Source organism: Schistocerca cancellata, chromosome 7 (assembly GCF_023864275.1).
Source record: "Schistocerca cancellata isolate TAMUIC-IGC-003103 chromosome 7, iqSchCanc2.1, whole genome shotgun sequence".
NCBI lineage: Eukaryota > Metazoa > Arthropoda > Insecta > Orthoptera > Acrididae > Schistocerca > Schistocerca cancellata.
Window position 1 is genome coordinate 25,620,670 of NC_064632.1, and position 17,029 is coordinate 25,637,698.

At 44.2% G+C, this 17,029-nt stretch overlaps 1 protein-coding gene and 3 non-coding genes across 4 annotated transcripts in view; 3 read left to right on the top strand and 1 right to left on the bottom strand.

Annotated features, from left to right (window-relative positions):
- Positions 1-17,029, bottom strand: part of LOC126092414 (lachesin-like) — a 348,672-nt gene that overhangs the window by 289,679 nt on the left and 41,964 nt on the right. The gene's annotated exons all lie outside the window — the stretch shown is intronic.
- Trnas-cga (transfer RNA serine (anticodon CGA)) lies at positions 5,730-5,804 on the top strand. The gene has a single exon. It is a non-coding gene; the product is annotated as a tRNA-Ser (tRNA).
- Trnas-cga (transfer RNA serine (anticodon CGA)) lies at positions 6,990-7,064 on the top strand. The gene has a single exon. It is a non-coding gene; the product is annotated as a tRNA-Ser (tRNA).
- Positions 7,892-7,966, top strand: Trnas-cga (transfer RNA serine (anticodon CGA)). The gene has a single exon. It is a non-coding gene; the product is annotated as a tRNA-Ser (tRNA).

Genomic DNA, 17,029 nt, shown 5'->3' on the forward strand with positions numbered 1-17,029 from the left:
TCAGATGGTAGAGCGCTTGCCCGCGAAAGGCAAAGGTCCCGAGTTCGAGTCTCGGTCTGGCACAGAATTTTAATCTGCCAGGAAGTTTCAAGATTATGAACAATTTCCATACGTTGATAAAATATAAGTTTCGAAGTTTTCCGTCTAATGTTGAGGCAATATTGAGTAAAAAATTAGTTTATTCGTGGATGAGCGTAATTACACATGAAAGCAACAGTTCTTGAACTTAACATTCTTGTCAGCAGCGTCCACTGATGGGCTATACAAGGTGTTTCCGTTCAGAACGTGCAAAAATGTAACAGGGCATAGAGAAGTTCCACTGAACAGTTTTAGATAGTGAACCAAGAGTCGGAGATGACAGTTGAAGGTAATATGAAAGTAAACTTGTCCACCGTTTTATTGTTTTCCAGATTATTCATAACTAACGTGCGTACAAATTTACACGTACTATGCTGCCTATTTACAAGCACGTTGTTTATTTCCTGCAAGTAAACAAGGAAGAAGAGCCTGATTACCAGGAAGTCATGACGCAAGTTTTCTTTACTTTACTTGTCCATAAGGTGGCTCTGTTGTATCGTATTTACATTGCCCCATGACAGAACGTGGTACCAGTCAACGACGGAACCGTTCATTACTCAGTGCCATCCAAAGACGTACAGTACAATACCATGGAACAGTAGTGGTAATTATTTCCTGGTCGCTCGATTGGATGGGGAGGTACCATTCCATGGTCCCTTCACCTGAATCTCTTGATTATATCCTATGGGGATATCTACAGCCACTCGTATATGAGACCCCAGTGGATTCGGAGATGGAATTAGTTGCCAGAATTGCAGCTGCCTATGTGTTATTCAAAACGCACCAGGGATATTTGTCAGGGTGCGTCAGAACCTTGTTCGCCGATGTCATGCTAGCAATGAAGTTGACGCGCGTCAATTTCAGCAGATTTTGTAAGATACAGTATGTATGGTACGTTCTCTTTGTCAGTGATGGTATTTGGTGTTAACTAATGTAAATAAAACAGTACACAGTAATGCGACTTAAGTCCTTTTATCTCTTCAAGCTAGCTCTCCAACCCGTTTCCGTACCTCAAATTGTTCAGTGAAGCATCCTATATGTCGTGTTAAATTTTTGCACGCTCTTATGGGAACATCCCATATAAGCAATCGAACAATATTGAAGCTGATCTGGAAACTATTATAGCGTGGTAGCCTATTTTGGAAAAGCAGCACAGGCATGGAAAACTTCAGTGTGAAAGTGGAGCTAAATTAACCACTAATACGAGCGTTATTGGTTCTAATCATTGTTAGGGTGTATTTTACAAACTTGCTCAATAAACGAAGTCAATGGTATGGAATGATATCACTTTTTTTCACCTAAAATGGAAGAACATTAATATTAGTAAAGAAAAGATACCCTTTTCGTTTTAGGCAACAAGATCAGATTTGTATGAAGCGTGTTGTTTCTTTTAACTATCCCTTACTCAAATCAAATCACCGCATAGGAAACTGTTACAACTAATAATTATCCAAACGAAGCGAGAGGGACGTTTTTACGGAAAGCTGTGTGAGTTGTTACACATTTTGCTTATCAGAATTCGTATCCCAAGGTTTCGTTAATTATGCAATGAAAAACATTAAATTGCTAAGGTTCTACAAGATAAATCTGTCGAGTTAACCCTGTTTCGTCTTATAAGGCCATCATTGGACTTTAACTGAATTTTGTCGCCAAAGATGTCACAATGTTTCTAAATAACATTGCAAAACAGGTTACTCATTCCTTTTTATTAATTTTTTGCTGTGTGTTATTGAAGATCGCACCAAAACACTTCCCTTAAGAGTGAATGAAACCATCAAAAATATCACCGCGTGCGTCGAAAACACCATACATCGTTCCTGGTTCATTCTATTTGATGAGCACGCAGGGGAATATGATGTCGCATCTACTCCATTGCATCCAAGATTCTCGAAATGGAGGTTGGTCCATATCGTCAGTGGATCTCTACCATCGTCTCGGACGGGAAGTTCTTTTCCTAATCGACTCGTAGTTCCACAGATATCAAAACCGAAAACGTTATCTGTGAAGTAGTACTGAAACCCACCGAAGAATGTGTGGGGCGGCAGGGAGGGATTATTTAGTTTTTAAATGTAGCAACACCGCATTTCCCTGCCGTTTAACCATATGTGGGGCGGCAGGTGGAATTAATTGTTATATAAATGTTCCTGTTATTTATGCTGTCTTTTGCCGTTCTCAACACTGGCTCTGTAACTACAATATTGTCAACCAGAAAGTGATTAGAAAAACGTGAAGCCTGTAATTAGAATTCCTAGTGCCCACTTCATCTGAGAAATATACTTATGGCTACAGCTTATAGCTCTCAGGAATTAGGAGATTGTCTGGAATTCATAATCAAAAACGATCGAGAAAAAAAACTTCGTTATATTCTGAAAGTCGCAGATGAAAAAAAAAGAATCCACACAATCTGACTAACAGAGCAGTTCAGAGTCTAATGTGCTGATGCAACTGTTGTTGTTGTTGTGGTCTTCAGTCCTGAGACTGGTTTGATGCAGCTCTCCATGCCACTCTATCCTGTGCAAGCTTCTTCATCTCCCAGTACCTACTGCAACCTACATCCTTCTGAACCTGCTTAGTGTATTGATCTCTTGGTCTCCCTCTACGATTTTTACCCTCCACGCTGCCCTCCAATGCTAAATTTGTGATCCCTCGATGCCTCAGAACATGTCCTACCAACCGATCCCTTCTTCTAGTCAAGTTGTGCCACAAGTTTCTCTTCTCCCCAATCCTATTCAATACCTCCTCATTAGTTACGTGATCTACCCACCTTATCTTCAGCATTCTTCTGTAGCACCACATTTCGAAAGCTTCTATTCTCTTCTTGTCCAAACTAGTTATCGTCCATGTCTCACTTCCATACATGGCTACACTCCATACAAATACTTTCAGAAACGACTTCCTGACACCTAAATCTATATTCGATGTTAACAAATTTCTCTTCTTGAGAAACGCTTTCCTGATGCAACTATAACTGTCCAAATTAAAGGTTTAAATGAATGCTCGCCATAATTTGATGATAATGTTCATCAAACGCCACGCTAAATAATGGTAGAATGTTTGTCCCGCGATGGCACGTGAAAACACGACATACGCACACTGAAGATAGATAATTAAAGTCATCCGAGAATTAACACTTCACTCTAAAATGATTTCATGGTTACGCGTATCCCGAGTAACTTAATACGGCATCCGAGGCTGTTTATAACAATGATACCGACGCGACGCGACTCCCAACACAGATGGTGTGCTAGTCAGCGTCTGGAGAGAACTGGGGCCTTCCTCTCTCGCGCAGCGTTCTTATATATAAAGCCGTGGTGCAGACGGCTAAGGGAACGCCTAATCAAATCGGCTCTCCACACTAGCCGCTGGGCTAGTAATGCACCACTTTAAGTCATTGAATAAATCATTGCTTCCTTTGCTGATGGCCGATGAAGCTCTCAATTTAAATGTGCATTCAGCACACAGGTAAGTAATCATAATAAAAGTCTGACGTGGCTAAGTAAAATATTTTGGGCGAGAGAATTAATTTAATTACACTACACGCAGTAGACGAGCTCTGAACTTGCCCTTGGCAGATACGCTATCTCTATAGTTTTATAGTTATTCAATTGAAACTTCTCACATCTTTATGATTATAGCGGATCTCCAATCTACTTAAATATAAACATCCTAGCCTTATTTATTAGCCTACTTAATCAATCTCGCTTCCTTAATTTTTAATACAAAATCCAGAAAATCCTGAATTTCCACTAACATTTTAACTTGTGAGATCCAGAGTACTGTTCCTACTAAATTATTATGAAAAAGGAATCTAAATACAAATTTTTAAGTCTTTAGCTCTTTTCTGTTGCGCCAATGATTTTTACAGAAAAACGTCAAAATTTCGAAAATGATTAAAGTTATCGAACTGACATTCAACACATATTAATTTAGTATTACTCCTCACATGCTAGAACCGTTTCAGGTTGTTTACTTTATTTTTAAAGGCTCAAAATGGCTCTGAGCACAATGCGACTTAACATCTGAGGTCGTCAGTCGCCTAGAACTTAGAACTACTTAAACCTAACTAACCTAAGGACATCACACACATCCATGCCCGAGGCAGGATTCGAACCTGCGACCGTAGCGGTCACGCGGTTCCAGACTGAAGCGCCTTTAACCGCACGGCCACACCGGCCGGCAGATTTTTAAAGTATTGCGCAACATTCATTACGTCAGAGTAAGTTACAGCGGACTAGGCTGGCACACAATGGAAAGACTGATGTGAATTTATTACGGCGTGAGTAGGCTGCTTCCCTACAAAGGGACCTTAGGTATGTGGGTCTACAAACAAATAAAACTGAGTGGATACTTGTTCACACTAATAGAGCAAATTTGTTCCAAAATATGTTTTTATTAATAATTATCTCCATTATACGGCGTATCCAAAAAGTAGGGGAGGAGTAGTCATAATGTTTTAGTAAGTAATTTATTGCTTACAAATGGCTTCAAATGGCTCTAAGCACTATGGGACTTAACATCTGAGGTCATCAGTCCCCTATACTTACAACTAGTTAAACCTAACTAACCTAAGGACATCACACACATCCGTGCCCGAGGCTGGGTTCGAACCAGCGACGCATCAGCAGCGCGATTCCGGACTGAAGCGCCTAGAACCGCTCGGCCATAGCGGCCGGCTATTGCTTACAAGTGGACAGCAGTTGTCCTTGTGTAAAAAGTATCTCTGAGCCACAGTACGGTAGCAAGCCGCTTTAGCTGCTCTAACAAAATGGCGTAGCTAATCCCCACTTTATCTGTGTTTCTTTTCGCTCTCCTAATTGCTTGCATCGGTACTGTGCGGCTGGTATTGCAATGTGCACCATGAAGGCAGAAAGTGTCTTGCAAACAAACTGAATATTGAAACTTCCTGGCAGATTACAACTGTGTGCCCGACCGAGACTCGAACTCGGGACCTTTGCCTTTCGCGGGCAAGTGCTCTACCAACTGAGCCACCGAAGCACGACACACGCCCGGTACTCACAGCTTTACTTCTGCCAGTACCTCGTCTCCAACCTTCCGAACTTTACAGAAGCTCTCCTGCGAAACTTGCAGAACTAGCACTCCTGAAAGAAAGGATATTGCGGAGACATGGCTTAGCCAAAGCCTGGGGGATGTTTCCAGAATGAGATTTTCACTCTGCAGTGGAGTGTGCGCTGATATGAAACTTCCTGGCAGATGAAAACTGTGTGCCCGACCGAGACTCGAACTCGGGACCTTTGCCTTTCGCGGGCAAGTTCTCTACTAACTGAGGTACCGAAGCACGACTCACGCCCGGTACTCACAGCTATACTTCTGCCAGTACCTCGTCTCCTACCTTCCAAACTTTACAGAAGCTCTCCTGCGAACCTTGCAGAACTAGCACTCCTGAGTTCGAGTCTCGATCGGGCACAAAGTTTTAATCTGCCATGAAGTTTCATATCAGCGCACACTCCGCTGCAGAGTGAAAATCTCATTCTGGAAACATCCCCCAGGCTATGGCTAAGCCATGTCTCCGCAATATCCTTTCTTTCAGGAGTGCTAGTTCTGCACGGTTCGCAGGAGAGCTTCTGTAAAGTTTGGAAGGTAAGAGACGAGGCACTGGCAGAAGTAAAGTTGTGAGTACCGGGCGTGAGTCGTGCTTCGGTAGCTCAGTTGGTAGAGCAGTTGCCCGCGAAAGGCAAAGGTCCCGAGTTCGAGTCTCGGTCGGGCACACAGTTTTAATCTGCCAGGAAGTTTCATATCAGCGCACACTCCGCTGCAGAGTGAAAATCTCATTCTGGAAACTGAATATTCCTTGATGTTCTCGCGATTGTGGCTGGATGGCGTCAACATCTTGCCGTGATATTTCGACTGACAATTCAGAGCTCTTTAGGTGAGTTACGCTGGAGATTTCTCGCGCACACAGCTGACATTAGACAAAACACGCGCAGTGGAGCATTCGCGTAGGGTTCAGCTACATGAGCGTCGTCTGCCGATTTAAGCGGCCTCTGTAAAATGATGTTCAATCTGAAGTGCGAAGGCGCATGTGGAACGAAGAAATTGCTCTACGCCCTTTGCCGAATTATGAAGCCGCAAATTAAGAAGTCAGAATAATGAAATTAACTGTCGGTAGACGTGACATTCGGAGTAAAATTTTATGTTTGTGAAGAAATTAAGGAAATCATTGAGCCCTGTTTTTAAAGATCGAAGCAGCCATCACGAATAATATTTCGCCAAACGTATATCCATAAATTCCTTAATAAATGAATCCCAGGATAATCTCGTCGTGACCAAGATTTTCGTACCAGAATAACCCACCGAGAGTCCCGTGCACTTACAATGCTCTTTTCTGGCAGGGTTACTAAGTTTGAAAACGATTATATTGGTCATGTTCCACGGAACTATCACGAGCTGTGTGAATGGTCTGACCACTAAAGGGCAACTAAAAGGATAATCTCTGTTTACAGGAGGCAGTAATCTATATAATAGCATGTTACAATCGGAAAGCTTGTGTTGGTCAGATATGTGCAACATGATTGCCACATTCGCCTTTTGAAGGCCAGGAAGTCTGCCGTAGCTTAACATTATACACTTATAACATGTTCGTCGATCCATTGTGGACCATGGGACAACGGTTGGCATGTATTTCCTTATGCAATGATTTACCAACAGCCGCATGTATTGTAGAAATTTATTTTATGAACTTCTTATGTGCTACCAGTTTCGGCACTAGATTGATGCCATCTTCAGGCCCCACATGTCATAGTCGTAAAATCATTATACACGGAAGGAGCCATATAACTGGATCAGTGAATCAAATCGTTACGCAACAGCTCGCAGGAGAGCTTCTGTAAAGTTTGGAAAGTTGGAGACGAAGTACTGGCAGAAGTAAAGCTGTGAGTACCGGGCGTGAGTTGTGCTTCGGTAGCTCAGTTGGTAGAGCAGTTGCCCGCGAAAGGCAAAGGTCCCGAGTTCGAGTCTCGGTCGGGCACACAGTTTTAATCTGCCAGGAAGTTTCATATCAGCGCACACTCCGCTGCAGAGTGAAAATCTCATTCTGGAAACATCCCCCAGGCTGAGGCTAAGCCATGTCTCCGCAATATCCTGTCTTTCGGGAGTGCTAGCTCTGCATGGTTCGCAGGAGAGCTTCTGTAAAGTTTGGAAGGTAGGAGACGAGGTACTGGCAGAAGTAAACCTGTGAGTACCGGGCGTGAATCGTGCTTCGGTAGCTCAGTTGGTAGAGCAGTTGCCCGCGAAAGGCAAAGGTCCCGAGTTCGAGTCTCGGTCGGCCACACAGTTTTAATCTCCCAGGAAGTTTCATATCAGCGCACACTCCGCTGCAGAGTGAAAATCTCATTCTGGAAACATTCCGCAGGCTATGGCTAAGCCATGTCTCCGCAATATCCTTTCTTTCAGGAGTGCTAGTTCTGCAAGGTTCGCAGGAGAGCTTCTGTAAAGTTTGGAAGGTAGGAGACGAGGTACTGGCAGAATAAAGCTGTGAGTACCGGGTGTGAGTCGTGTTTCGGTAGCTCAGTTGGTAGAGCACTTGCCCGCGAAAGGCAAACGTCCCGAGGTCGAGTCTCGGTCGGACACACAGTTTTAATCTGCCAGGAAGTTTCATATCAGCGCACACTCCGCTGCAGAGTGAAAATCTCATTCTGGAAACAGTCCCCAGGCTGTGGCTAAGCCATGTCTCCGCAATATCCTTTCTTTCAGGAGTGCTAGTTCTGCAAGGTTCGCAGGAGAGCTTCTGTAAAGTTTGGAAGGTAGGAGACGAGGTACTGGCAGAAGTAAACCGGTGAGTACCGGGCGTGAGTCGTGCTTCGGTAGCTCAGTTGGTAGAGCAGTTGCCCCCGAAAGGCAAAGGTCCCGAGTTCGAGTCTCGGTCGGGCACACAGTTTTAATCTGCCAGGAAGTTTCATATCAGCGCACACTCCGCTGCAGAGTGAAAATCTCATTCTGGAAACTGAATATTCCTTGATGTTCTCGCGATTGTGGCTGGATGGCGTCAACATCTTGCCGTGATATTTCGACTGACAATTCAGAGCTCTTTAGGTGAGTTACGCTGGAGATTTCTCGCGCACACAGCTGACATTAGACAAAACAAGCGCAGTGGAGCATTCGCGTAGGGTTCAGCTACATGAGCGTCGTCTGCCGATTTAAGCGGCCTCTGTAAAATGATGTTCAATCTGAAGTGCGAAGGCGCATGTGGAACGAAGAAATTGCTCTACGCCCTTTGCCGAATTATGAAGCCGCAAATTAGGAAGTCAGAATAATGAAATTAACTGTCGGTAGACGTGACATTCGGAGTAAAATTTTATGTTTGTGAAGAAATTAAGGAAATCATTGAGCCCTGTTTTTAAAGATCGAAGCAGCCATCACGAATAATATTTCGCCAAACGTATATCCATAAATTCCTTAATAAATGAATCCCAGGATAATCTCGTCGTGACCAAGATTTTCGTACCAGAATAACCCACCGAGAGTCCCGTGCACTTACAATGCTCTTTTCTGGCAGGGTTACTAAGTTTGAAAACGATTATATTGGTCATGTTCCACGGAACTATCACGAGCTGTGTGAATGGTCTGACCACTAAAGGGCAACTAAAAGGATAATCTCTGTTTACAGGAGGCAGTAATCTATATAATAGCATGTTACAATCGGAAAGCTTGTGTTGGTCAGATATGTGCAACATGATTGCCACATTCGCCTTTTGAAGGCCAGGAAGTCTGCCGTAGCTTAACATTATACACTTATAACATGTTCGTCGATCCATTGTGGACCATGGGACAACGGTTGGCATGTATTTCCTTATGCAATGATTTACCAACAGCCGCATGTATTGTAGAAATTTATTTTATGAACTTCTTATGTGCTACCAGTTTCGGCACTAGATTGATGCCATCTTCAGGCCCCACATGTCATAGTCGTAAAATCGTTATACACGGAAGGAGCCATATAACTGGATCAGTGAATCAAATCGTTACGCAACAGCTCTTGGTGGCCAGGAGACGCAGACTGCATCAAGATATTATTGCATCAAGAAAGTTGTACACTTAAGTTCAGCAGGAACTTAACAACTTTAACAACTAGAGACAGGACGTCTATATTCACAGGACATACACATTAATGTGTTCTGCATAACTGATTAGTATTTGAACCATGTAGGCCCGCGGGGTTAAGGCCAACATTAATAACGCGGTGCCACACCACCAACCGGTAAAACGTGCCTGCGGCTCGCTTTGTCAGTGTCGCCTGAGCAGACGAGCAGGGTGCCTCGTAGACGCAAGCGCGAACCCTAGCGGCAAATCAGAGAGTTGGAAAGATGGCGCATTATTGGCAGTCTAGAAAGCGACACATGCATACGGCAAAACGCAGCTCTTTTCTGACGAAGTGTTTCGGCAGTGTAAGAGGTCTGTGTAGAGTGATTCACGGAGGGCTGTAGAACACGACGAGATGGCTTAGGCTGCACCACCCCGATTAGTCCCCGAGAAGATCGACACCTCATCCAAATGGCACTGCACGATAGATCTGCGTCCGCCTCGGCACTGGCGCATCAGTGGAACAGTGTAAAATTGGTCCGAATGGCTCTGAGCACTATGGGACTCAACATCTTAGGTTACTTAAACCTAACTAACTAAGGACATCACACACACCCAAGCCCGAGGCAGGATTCGAACCTGCGATCGTAGCAGCCTCGCGGTTCCGGACTGCAGCGCCAGAACCGCACGGCCACCGCGGCCGACGGAACAGTGTAACTCATCGTACAGTATCAGATGTATCAGTTCGTGGGTCCGCAGCTCGTTGTCGTGCGGTAGCGTTCTCGCTTCCCGCGCCCGGGTTCCCATGTTCGATTCCCGGCGGGGTTAGGGATTTTCTCTGCCTCGTGATGACTGGGTGTTGTGTGATGTCCTTAGGTTGGTCAGGTTTAAGTAGTTCGAAGTTCTAGGGGACTGATGACCATAGATGTTAAATCCCATAGTGCTCAGAGCCATTTGAACCATTTTTTGAAGTTCGTGGTCGTTTATTACAGCATCAGTTACGTGCGCGTCATCCACTTCTCCGGCTACCTTTCATGAAAGTGCATAAACATGCCAATGGTATGAGACAGTCGAAATACCCTCAGACGTCAAGAATAATATAATAATTCCAACCCCAAAGAAAGCAGGTGTTGACCGATGTGAAAATTAACGAACTATCAGATTAATAACCGGCCGGAGTGGCCGAGCGGTTAAAGGCGCTACAGTCCCGAACCGCACGACAGCTACGGTCGCAGGTTCGAATCCTGCCTCGGGCATGGATGTGTGTGATGTCCTTCGGTTAGTTAGGTTTAAGTAGTTCTAAGTTCTAGGGGACTTATGACCACAGCAGTTGAGTCCCATAGTGCTCAGACCCATTTTTTTATCAGATTAATAAGTCACAAATGCAAAATACTAACGCGAATTCTTTACAGACGACTGGAAAAACTGATAGAAGCCGGCCTCGGGGAAGATCAGTCTGGATTCCGTAGAAATGTTAGAACACTTGAGGCAATACTGATCTTACGACTTATCTCAGAAGAAAGATTAAGGAAAGGCAAACCTACGTTTCTAGCATTTGTAGACTTAGAGAAAGCTTTTGACAATGTTGATTGGAACACTGTCTTTCAAATTCTGAAGGTGGCAGGGGTAAAATACAGGGAGCGAAAGGCTATTTACAATTTGTACAGAAACCAGATGGCAGTTATAAGAGTCGAGGGACATGAAAGAGAAGCAGTGGTTGGGAAGGGAGTGAGACAGGGTTGTAGCCTCTACCCAGTGCTATTCAATCTGTATATTGAGCAAGCAGTAAAGGGAACGAAAGAAAAACTCGGAGTAGGTATTAAAATCCATGGAGAAGAAATAAAAACATTGAGGTTCGCCGATGACATTGTAATTCTGTCAGAGACACCAAACGACTTGGAAGAGCAGTTGAACGGAATGGACAGTGTCTTGAAAGGAGCGTATAAGATGAACATCAACAAAAGCAAAACGAGGATAATGGAATGTAGTCGAATAAAGACGGGTGATGCTGAGGCTATTAGATTAGGAAATGAGACACTTAAAGTAGTAAAGGAGTTTTGCTCTTTGGGGAGCAAAATAAGTGATGATGGTCGAAGTAGAGAGGATATAAAATGTAGACTGGCAATGGCAAGGAAAGCGTTTCTGAAGAAGAAAAATTTGTTAATATCGAGTTTAGATTTAAGTGTCTGGAAGTCGTTTCTGAAAGTATTTGTATTGAGTGTAGCCATGTATGGAAGTGAAACTTGGACGATAAGTAGTTTAGACAAGAAGAAATTTGAAGCTTTCGAAATATGGTGCTACAGAAGAATGCTGAAGATTAGGTGGGTAGTCACATAACTAATGAGGAGATATTGAATAGAATTGGGGAGAAGAGGAGCTTCTGGCACAACTTGACTAGAAGAAGGGATCGGTTGGTAGGACATGTTCTGAGACATCAAGGGATAACCACTTTAGTATAAGAGGGCAGCGTGGAGGGTAAAAATCGTAGAGGGAGACCTAGAGATGAATACACTAAGCAGATTCAGAAGGATGTAGGCTGCAGTAGATACTGGGAGATGAAGAAGCTTGCACACGATAGAGTAGCATGGAGAGCTGCATCAAACCAGTCCCAGGACTGAGGACCACAACAACAACAACCGCAATGGTGGATGGAACGACGTTACTGGGGACAGGAGTGGCATCAGATAGTGTTTCCTGACGAATACAGGTTCTGTTTGTTTGAAAATGATGGCCGCATTTAGGTTCGCAGAAGACAGGGGCCGGCTGCTGTGGTCGAAAGGTTCTAGGCGCTTCAGTCCGGAACAGCGCAGCTACTACAGTCGCAGTCCTGCATCGGGCATGGATGTGTGTGATGTCCTTAGGTTAGTTAGGTTTAAGTACTTGTAAGTCTAGGAGACTGATGACCTCAGATGTTAAGTCCCATAGTGCTCAGAGCCTTTTAAGATTTTTTTTTCAGACAGGGGGAGCGGCATCAAAGTGACTGTACTCGCACGTCGCCAGGTCAAGCCCCTATGGTGTGGTGTGTTATTGGGTACAAACTATTGGGTAGAGCCAGAAATCACAGCTGGTGCGTGTCCAGGGCACTGTGACCACGATGACCTACGTGAATGATATCCTGCGACCCGTAGCCATTCGCTTTCTGTACAGCACTAAACACGCCATTTTTCAGCAAGACAATGCAGAACTACATATTGCTGCGCGAACACGTGCCTTCTTGGTTCTACATAATGTCAGCACTTTGCCCTTGCCCGCCACATCACCACAGTTGTCGTCAATTGAAGATGTGCGTAATACTGTGAAACGACGGGTACAGCGCCATGATCCAATGCCAACCACCACAGATGAACTTCCGAACAAGGTGTAAGGACGTGATCGCGCCTTATACGTGTCGATGCCATTACCCAGAGAGAAGTTTTCAGGGCAGGACCCTGTGCCTGTTAGGCAACAGGACAGCTGCTGAAACGAGAAGACTGAAGTGCAAATTTTTCTGCAGAACATACTAATATACTGTACATGTCCTGCGAATATTAACGTGCTATCTCTGGTCGTTCAACGTGTTGTTTTTTTACTGAACATGAGTGTGTTTTCAGTAAGACTTAATGGACAACTGTGGTACGAAAATCTTCATCTCGACGAGACCTCCCTGGGATTCAGTAATTAGGATATCTGTGGAATATCTTATTAGCCACGAGAGCAACCTTTAACTTAAAAAGACGTCGGATCCGAACGGTTTCTTAAAGTTTTGTCGCAACAACAAAACTTTAGGACCAATGTCACGTCTAGCTACAGTTAATTTTATTAATTCGACGAGTGAATTTCAACTCTGCTTGTCCGCGATTAATCAGAGGGCGAGCATCCAGTGTTACGGTTAAGCATGCGCTTGCGAGCCACACATGAAACAAATGGTGCCAAACGTGACATACGGCGGTCATGCAGCTAAAACCTATGCGCATGCGCCAAGTTTTGATATAAAGTCAAAGACATGCATCGTGCAAAACTCATCTGAAGATGACTGCATGGTTTGAACCGAAATTTCCTGCCTTTGTGACCGAGCGGTTCTAGGCGCTTCATTCCGGAACCGCCCTGCTGCTACGGTCCCAGGTTCGAATCCTGCCTCGGGCGTGGATGTGTGTGATGTCCTTAGGTTAGTTAGGTTTAAGTGCTTCTAAGTCTAGGGGACTGATGACCTCAGTTGTTAAGTCCCATAGTGCTTAGAGCCATTTGAACCATTTTTTTTAACCGAAATTTTCGAGAAAGGTATGGACGTCATCGGCTGAAATCTCGAAAATTTTTGGAATACTTATTAATCTGAGAAACGTTCTAGAACCAAACAAAAGAATAATTACGTAACCTTATTTTTTCGAGGTGGAAACGCTATGTGACTAGCCTCTTACTATTATCACTCGTAAAAGAACTCAGATAAAAAATGCTTCGTTGAGGTACCTTCATTACAGACACGCGAATATCATCAGCGAAAATGCTTTCTGTAATTAACAGACTGTACAAATTTTCTCTCAGTCACGAAGAGAAAAACATGCTTGAGTTCATTCAATACAATAAGCTGATAGGAACCTCTGAACAACAGGAAAGAGTGTGGAGTGTATCTGAGAGGTAAGAAATATAACGAAAAGAGTGAATGGCACCGTCTAGGTAATGTCCATCTTTTATAGTGGAGACAGGTTCAAAAATAGTTTCGGAATAAGTCAAGGCAGCTCTCCGCCGAGCGGATTTATATTCAGAATTGCGTGCGCTGCTATGAATGCGTACTTTATAGAGGCATTCGGGTGGCTCGCAAATGCCAAGTAGCATAGCGGAGTCATGTAAGGGCAGTTTACGAACCAGGAACAGAAAGCTTGCTCATTACCTCCTTACCAGCGTGGAATACTGGAACAAGGGTGCTCGAAACGCCGCTGTTCCTAGAAATAATAAAGATTCTAAAGCTGAGTGTGATAAACGGACTTTTTACGTCGAGGTGTAAATAGACTGAACTGTTATAGTCACTAACATTTATGACATCTTTAAAACCGGTGTTTAAGATCCCGTTGAAAATGATGACATTTCCGCTCACGCAAAGGCAGGCGACCCTAGCACGCATATCTCTGCTCCGAAACTCGCCTGCCACGAAGCACTTGCAGAAAAGTGTCAGACTCTTCCTTACGCCACGCTGAAAGTCGCCAAAGAGGGCAACGTATTCTGTACGAAGAGTGTATCTGAGAACAAAAAACGAAGCTTCGAGTGAAAACCTAAAAATCGAAGAGCATAACTCTAAAACTATCTACGCTTAGGACGCTTCCCTTGTCTGGTGTGTCTGATGGACAAGCGACTACTGAAACCCTGTGCTTACAAGTTTGCCTGAGATAGACGCGCCTAACTGTCATCAGTTTCTAGATTTTACCGAAATCTAAGAGTCAGATGTAGAATGGGGAAGGGGTTTCTAGAGGAACGCGAATCATAAGTGGTTTCCATATTACTATATAGCATAAAGGTGCTGAATACTCATGAGGCTAATATGTGACGTCTAACTAAAATTTTCTTTCACAAATTAGTTCCTTAACAAGTCATACGAATCCCCTATGCGGTAAGGTTTGCTAGAACTGATGCTGCCAGAGATTTCCAATAAGTGATACATCTGATCTATTCATAGCAAGTGTATACCAGTTACAGATGTTCATACTGTTCTTTATGCTGCCACTGTATAAGAGTGGTTTGTCACACATTACTTCCCATTAGGAACCTCACTTTGTGGGTAGAAAAAGTAGTTTTGACAGATAGCGCTTTCAGATCGAGAATAAATATGTGTACAACTCTGCATTTGCCACCCATACACAAGTACTGACCACGTATCCGTCAAATTTGTGTTACATGTACAGAACAGTGTGACCTATCTGATGACTTGTTCAGTTATTGTCACGTTTATTATAACTACATATTTATTAAGCACTTAGTATAATCCTTATATACACTGAAGAGCCAAAGAAATTCATGCCCTTGCTTAATATCATGTAGGGCCCCCGCAGAAGTGCCACAATACGACGTAGCATGGACTCGACTCACGTCTGAAATAGTGCTGAAGGTAATTGACACGATGACTCTTGCAGGGCTGTCAATAAGTCCGTAAGAGTACGAGGGGGTGGAGATATCTTCAGAACAGCACGTTGCAATGCATCCCAGATATTTTCAATAATGTTAATGTCTGGGGAGTTTGGTGGCCAGCGGAGGTGTTTAAACTCAGAAGAGTGGTCCTAAAGCCACTCTGTAGCCATTATGGAAATGTGGGGTGTCGCATTGTCCTGCTGGAATTACCAAAGTCCGTTGGAATGTACAATAAACATGAATGGAGGCAGGTGAACAGACAAAATGCTTACGTACGTGTCACCTGTCAGAGTCGTATCTCGACGTGTCAGCGCTCCCATGTCACTCCAACTGCACACGCCCCACGTCATAAGAGAGCCTCCACCAGCTTGAACAGTCCCCTGTGGCATGCAGGGTCCGTGTATTCTAGAGGTTGTATCGGTACCCATATACGTCCATCCGCTCGATATAATTTGAAAAGAGTCTCGTCCGACCAGGAAACACGTTTCCAGTCATCAACAGTCCAGTGTCGGTGTTGGTAACGACAGGCGAGGCGTAAAGCTTTGTGTCGCGCTGTCATCAAGGGTATACGAGTGGATCTTCGGCTCTGAAAGCCCATATCGGTGATGGTTCGTTGAATGGTTCCCACGCTGACATTTGTTGATGACCCAGCATTGAGATCTGCAACAATTTGTGGAAGGATTGCTCTTCTGTCACTTCGAACGAATCTCTCCAGTCGTCGTTGGTCCTGTTGGCGCAGGATGTTTCTCCGGCAGCAGCGATATCGGAGATTTGATGTTTTAGCGGATTCCTGATATTCACAGTGCACTCGTGAAATGCTCGTACGGGAAAATCCCAATTTCATCGCTGCCTGGGAGATGCTGTGTGCTATCGCTCATGCGCTATAACACCACTTTCAAACTCACTTAAATCTTGATCACCTGCCATTGTAGCAACAGTAACCAGTCTAACAACTGCACCAGGCACTTGTTGTCTTATATAGGCGTTTCCAACCGCAGCGGCGTATATCACCTGTTTACATATCTCTGTATTTGAATACGCATGGCTATACCAGTTTTTTTTTTGCGCTTCCGTGTATGATACGCTCTAGCGTGTCATGAAAGCCGTCAGGCGCCAACGCCACATTGCTACACACCGCCGTCGGATTGGTTGCCAGGTCATAAGCTGTGACTAAACGACGTTCCCGCTCAGCCATTCGCAGCTCAACATGCAGAGGACCTTCGCCTATATCGGACCAAAGCAAAGAGGCCGTGTAAATCCGCAAGAGAGGTCGCTCTTGCCACGAACCTTTTGATGCATCCACCAATGTCACGTGCAGCCAATCAGTTGGATGTGTACCTCCGCCGTGCGGGTATTTAGGACCGCGCCCGCGCCGACCACAGGTGTTACGACGCAGCCAGCCAAGAGAAGAAGTTTGCTCCGGATCCAGCACAGCTTCGACCTCTTACCGCCTTAGACGCCAAGGGATCTCTGCAAAGTGCTCCAGGTCCTGTTGTTATTCTCTCAAATTCATTTGGTAAGAATGTGGAGACTGAACGCTTACAGATCGTAACTACGCGCTAGTCTGTTTCAGTGTACTCTGCTCAAAGAGAGCGAGGACTTAAACATTTTGTACTCAAACTAGTGGAGAACGAACTCTGTTTGTAGAAGCTTTCATTGTGTTGTTTCCTCAACCAAGATTTTTACTCCAAGTACAAGCGGTAATTTGTTGATTTATTTTCCTGTTAGGAATTGGTTACAAAGTTTGTTAATTCTTTGTGATGGCGAACAAAGACCATTTGTGTTGAGTTCATTGTGCTCTTAAATATGTAGGGTGAACTGC